The sequence below is a fragment of the Triticum aestivum genome, chromosome 4B (genome assembly GCF_018294505.1).
Source record: "Triticum aestivum cultivar Chinese Spring chromosome 4B, IWGSC CS RefSeq v2.1, whole genome shotgun sequence".
Classification (NCBI taxonomy): domain Eukaryota; kingdom Viridiplantae; phylum Streptophyta; class Magnoliopsida; order Poales; family Poaceae; genus Triticum; species Triticum aestivum.
The window spans coordinates 69,695,162-69,701,552 of NC_057804.1; positions in this window are offsets into that span (position 1 = coordinate 69,695,162).

Consider the following 6,391-nt stretch of genomic DNA (forward strand, 5'->3'; position numbering starts at 1 on the left):
CAGTAGGAATAGGGAATTTAAAACCTCCAATAGTAATTGTTGAAATTTCTTCAATAGAGTTGATACTATTCACTCGAGGTTGTTTCTTCAGAAAGTGTATCGTATGCTCATTACCATTAACGTGAAAAGTGGCATTGCCTTTGTTGTAATTAATAACAACCCCTACAGTATTCAAAAAGGTTCTACCAAGGATGATCGACATACTGTCGTCCTCTGGTACATCAAGAATAACAAAGTTCGTTAAGATAGTAACATTTGCAACTACGACAAGCATATCCTCACAAATACCGATGGGTATAGCAGTTGATTTATCAGCCATTTGCAAAGAGATTCCAGTTGGTGTCAACTTATTCAAATCAAGTCTTCAATACAAAGAGAAAGGCATAACACTAACACCGGCTCCTAGATCACATAAAGCAGTTTTAACGTAGTTTCTTTTAATGGAGCATGGTATAGTTGGTATTCCCGGGTCTTCTAGTTTCTTGGGTATTCCACCTTTAAATGTATAATTAGCAAGCATGGTGGAAATTTTAGCTTCTAGTATCTTCCTTTTGTTTGTGACAATATCATTCATATACTTAGCATAAGGAGACATTTTCAGAATGTCAGTCAAAAGAAGGCGCAAAAATACAGGTCTAAGCATTTCAACAAAGCACTCAAATTCTTCATCATCCTTATTCTTTGAAGCTTTAGGAGGAAAAGGCATGGGTTTCTGAACCCATGGTTCTCTTTCTTTACCATGTTTCCTAGCAATGAAGTCTCTCTTATCATACCTTTTATTCTTAGGTTGCGGGTTATCAAGATCAACAGCAGGTTCTACTTCCACATCATTATCATTACTAGGTTGAGCATCAACATGAACATCATCATTATCATTATTACTAGGTTCATGTTCATCACCAGATTGTGTCTCAGCATCAGAGATAGAAATATCATTTAGATTTTAAGGTGTGTCTACAATAGGTTCACTAGAAGCATGCAAAGTCCTATCGTCTTTATTTTTATTTTGAGGTGGACTAGGTACATCAGTATTAATTCTTTGAGAATCTTGCTCAATCCTTTTAGGATGGCCTTTGGGATACAAAGGTTCCTGAGTCATTTTACCACCCCTAGTCACAACTTTAACAGCATGATATTCATCTTATTGTTCATCTCATTAAGCAAATCATTTTGTGCCTTGAGAACTTATTCTACTTGAGTTTTTATCATGGAAGCATGTTTACTCACACCCTTGACCTCATTAACAGTTCTAAACATATAGTCACTCAAGCATTCAATCATATAAGCATTTTTTTCAATTGTCTACTAACATATGCATTGAAGTTTTCTTGTTTAACAATAAAGTTATCAAATTCATCCAAGCATTGACTAGCAGACTTAGTGTAAGGAATGTCACCTTCATCAAATCTATAGAGTGAATTTACCTCTACTACCTGTGTCGGGGTATTGAGACCATGTATTTCTTCAACAGGTGGTAAATTGTTGACATCTTCAGCTTTAATACCTTTTTCTTTCATAGATTTCTTTGCCTCTTGCATATCTTCAGGACCCAGGAAATAGAATGCCTCTTTTCTTTGGAGTTGGCTTAGGAGGTGGCTCAGGAAGGGTCCAATCATTATCATTGCTCAATATACTATTCAATAGTTCTTCAGCTTGTTCAGCAGTTCATTCCCTAAAAACACAACCAGCACAACTATCTAGGTGGTCCCTAGAAGCATCGGTTAGTCCATTATAAAAGATATCAAGTATTTCATTTTTCTTGAGAGGATGATCAGGCAAAGCATTAAGTAATTGTAGAAGCCTCCTCCAAGCTTGTGGGAGACTCTCTTTTTCAATTTGCACAAAGTTAAATATTTCATGTAGAGCAGCTTGTTTCTTATGGGCAGGGAAATATTTTTCATAGAAGTAATAAATCATATCCTGGGGACTACACACACAACCAGGAGCAAGAGAATTAAACCATATCTTAGCATCACCCTTTAGTGAGAAAGGAAACAACTTAAGAATATAGTAATAGCAAAAAAATTCCTCATGAGCAAATAGGGTGGCTATATCATTCAGTTTAGTAAGATGTGCCACAACAGTTTCAGATTCATAACCATGGAAAGGATTAGATTCAACCAAATTAATTAACTCGGGATCAACAGAGAATTCATAATCCTTGTCAGTAACAAAGATAGGTGAAGTAGCAAACTTAGGATCATCTTTCATTCTAGCATCCAAAGATTTTTCTTTCAACTTGACTAGTAATTTCTTAAGATCATCTCTATCCTTACAAGCAAGAAAATCCCTAGCTACCTCTCCATCCATAACATAACCCTCAGGTATATCAGGCAATTCATATATAGGAGTGCTAGGTCTAATAGGTGGTTCATAATTTTTAGTTTCAATAATTTCATCAGTTTTAGAAGTCTCATCAGTTTCAGCATTCTCAATTTCATTAACTCTAGCAAGTTGTTCATCAAGAAATTAACCCAGTGGCACAGTCTTATCAAGCAAAGTACTAGTATCATCATCCATAGCAGAAGTAGCATCATCAATTACTTGCGACATATCAGGATTAATGGCAGGTGGTGGTGTTGCAAGCTTACTCAAAACAGAAGGTGAATCAAGTGCAGAGCTAGATGGTTGTTCCTTACCTCCCCTCGTCTTAGAGGGAACGATCTTGGTTCTGGTATGTTTCAGATTCTTCATAGTGATCAACAGATATAAATCCCAAGTGACTCCGCAAATATAGCTATCCTCCCCAACAACGGCACCAGAAAAAGGTCTTGATAACCCACAAGTATAGGGGATCGCAATAGTTTTTGAGGGTAGAGTATTCAACCCAAATTTATTGATTTGACACAAGGGGAGCCAAAGAATATTCGCAAGTATTAGCAGTTGAGTTGTCAATTCAACCACACCTGAAAGACTTAATATCTGCAGCAAGGTATTTAGTAGCAAAGTAGTATGATAATAACGGTAATGGTATCAAAAGTACCAATAGCAATTTTGTAGTGATTGTAACAGTAGCAACAGCACAAGTAACTTAGTAGAGATCAATATGTGAAAAGCTCGTAGGCATTGGATTAGTGATGGATAATTATGTTGGATGGCATTCATCATGCAACAGTCATAACCTAGGGTGACACAGAACTAGCTCCAATTCATCAATGTAATGTAGGCATGTATTCCGTATATAGTCATACGTGCTTATGGAAAAGAACTTGCATGACATCTTTTGTCCTACCCTCCCATGGAAGTGGGTTCCATAAGTAAACTAAGCGATATTAAGGCCTCCTTTTAATAGAGAACCAGAACAAAGCATTAGCACTTAGTGAATACATGAACTCCACAAACTATGGTAATCACCGGAAAGAATCCCAATTATCGTCACCTTGGGGTAAGCGGGTCATAACTCGTAATAGGTGTTTATAACTTGCAAGATAGGATCAAGAAAACATATATATTCATGAAAACATAATAGGTTCATATCTGAAATCATGGTACTCGGGCCCTAGTGACAAGCATTAAGCATAGCAAAGTCATAGCAACATCAATCTCAGAACATAGTGGATACTAGGGATCAAGCCCTAACAAAACTAACTCGATTACATGATAAATCTCATCCAACCCATCACCGTCTAGCAAGCCTATGATGGAATTACTCACTCCTGGCAGTGAGCATCATGAAATTGGTGATGGAGGAAGGTTGAGATGACGACGGCATCGATTTCCACCCTCCAGAGCCCCGAACGGACTCCAGATCAGCCCTCCCGATGAAGAACAGGAGGTGGCGGCGGCTCCGTATCATAAAATATGATGAATCCTTCTCCTTGATTTTTTCTTGGCAAATAGGAAAATATGGAGTCGAAGTTAGGGTTGTCGGAGGTCCAGGGGGCCCACAAGCCTGGGTGGCGCGCCCTAGGGGGTAGGTGCGCCCCCAGAGCTTGTGGCTCCTAGGTGGCCCCCCTATGGTATCTTTTTCCACCAGTATTTTTTATATTTTCCAAAAATATTCTCCGTAAATTTCAGGTCAATGCGAGAACTTTGATTTCTGCACAAAAACAACACCATGGCAATTCTGCTGAAAATAGTGTTAGTCCGGGTTAGTTCCATTCAAATCATGCAAATTAGAGTCCAAAACAAGAGCAAAAGAGTTTGGAAAAGTAGATACATTGGAGACGTATCAGTACTCATGCAAGATGGCAAGGTCGTGGCATATGCATCCAGACAACTACGGCCGCATGAAGAGAACTATCCCACGCATGACTTGGAAATGGAAGCTGTGGTGCACGCTTTGAAAATCTGGCGGCACTACCTCATTGGGAAGAGATGCCAAGTATTCACCTATCACAGGAGTCTCAAGTACATATTCACTCAACCTGACCTGAATCTCCGGCAAAGGAGATGGCTTGAATTGGTCAAAGTTACGACATTGGTATCAACTACCGTCCGAGAAAGGCTAATGTGGTCACCGACGCACTCAGTCGCAAACCGGCCACAATAAACGAGTTAACGGACTCCTTACCTCCTGAACTGCAAGAAGAGATATCATAGCTCAGTATGGTCATTTGTGATGCCATGTGCACAGCTACCTTAGAGGTTACTCCTACGCTGGAAGAAGATATTCGTAAGGCTCAAGCTAAGGATCCGTTTTTGTTAAAGATGATTGCCCGAATGCAAGAAGGAAAGACTCAAGACTTCCACATGGATGATCAAGGTACTCTTCAATTTCGAGATCAAATTTGTGTACCTAGCCAGGGAGATCTAAGGCAGCAGATATTAAAGGAAGCACATGAGTCTGCATATTCAATTCATCCTGGAGGTACAAAGATGTATGAAAATCTGAGACAGATATTCTGGTGGGATGGTATGAAGAAAGACATTGCATATTTTGTCGCCTATTGTGACATTTGTAATAAAGTAAAGGCGGAACACCAGAAACCCGCCGGCCTATTGCAACCTTTACCCGTTCCACAATGGAAATGGGATGATATTTGCATGGATTTAATCGTGGGTTTGCCCAAGACACCCCGAGGAAATAACGCTATATGGGTCATGGTTAACATGCTCACAAAAGTGGCCCATTTTATTCCCATAAGGACCACATATCGTGCAGATCAGCTTGCTCAACTATATGTGTCCAGGATTGTTAGTCTGCATGGAGTACCACAGACCATCATTTCAGACCGAGGATCCCTGTTTACCTCGGCATTCTGGGCACGTCTTCACCAAGCTTTGGGAACTACTTTGAAGTATAGCACCGCTTATCATCCTCAGACAGACAGATAGACAGAGCGAGTAAATCAGATTCTGTAAGACATGCTTCGGGCATGTGCTCTTGCTCAAGGACCAAAATGGGAGGACAATTTGCCCTATGCAGAATTTTCCTACAACAATGGCTACCAAACCAGCCTCAAGATGTCGCCTTATGAGGCTCTATATGGACGTAAATGTCGCACCCCTCTGAATTGGTCTCAGACCGAAGACAGTCGCATCTTTGGGACTGATTTGATGATGGAAGCAGAACGACAAGTAAAGAAAATCCGGGACAGACTTCAGGTAGCAAAGTCTCATCAAAAGAGCTACTATGATTCAAAACATCGACAAATCAGCTTTGAACCAGGGGAGTATGCCTCTCTCTGAGTCACTCCTATGAAAGGAATTAAGAGGTTCCAAACTAGAGTAAAGCTCGCCCTAGATACATAGGCCCATTCCCAGTCATGACAAGAGTTGGTACAGTGGCTTACCAGTTAGAGATACCACCTGAGTTGTCCGAAGTTCATGATGTCTTCCACGTGTCTCAACTATGGAAGTGCGTCTCACCGCTTGCAAAACGTACAGATCTAACTGAACTAGAGCTTGCTAAGGATTTGAAATATGAAGAGAAACCTTTTCGGATATTGGATGAGATGGAACGAGTCACCCGTAGCAAGTCAATCAACTTTTACAAAGTACAGTGGGAACATCATACCGAGGATGAAGCCACCTGGGAAAGGGAGGATTTCTTAAGGATTGCATACCCTGATTTGTTTCCTGAGCAACCGAATTTCAAGGAAGAGATTCGTCCTAAGGGGGGAGGTTTGTGACACCCTGGATTTTGCCCATTTTTCTTTTTTCTGGGATTTATTGAATATTTGATTTGCATTTGGATTTTCAGTCAACTTCTTTTTGGACTTCTCACTTGAAAATCATTTTGAATTTCTTCCAAGTGGGTTCTATCATCACTAAACCCTCTCTTGACCTCATCACTCTCAAAATAATGCCATGGAATAATTTTATTTAATGTCATAATATTCATTTTCATTCTGAAAATGAATGTTTCCTCGATATGCTATGAAGCAACCCTCATTTTTCTTACTCTAAAAATTCCCAATAAATTCCCAAATATTATTTGGGTCATGTC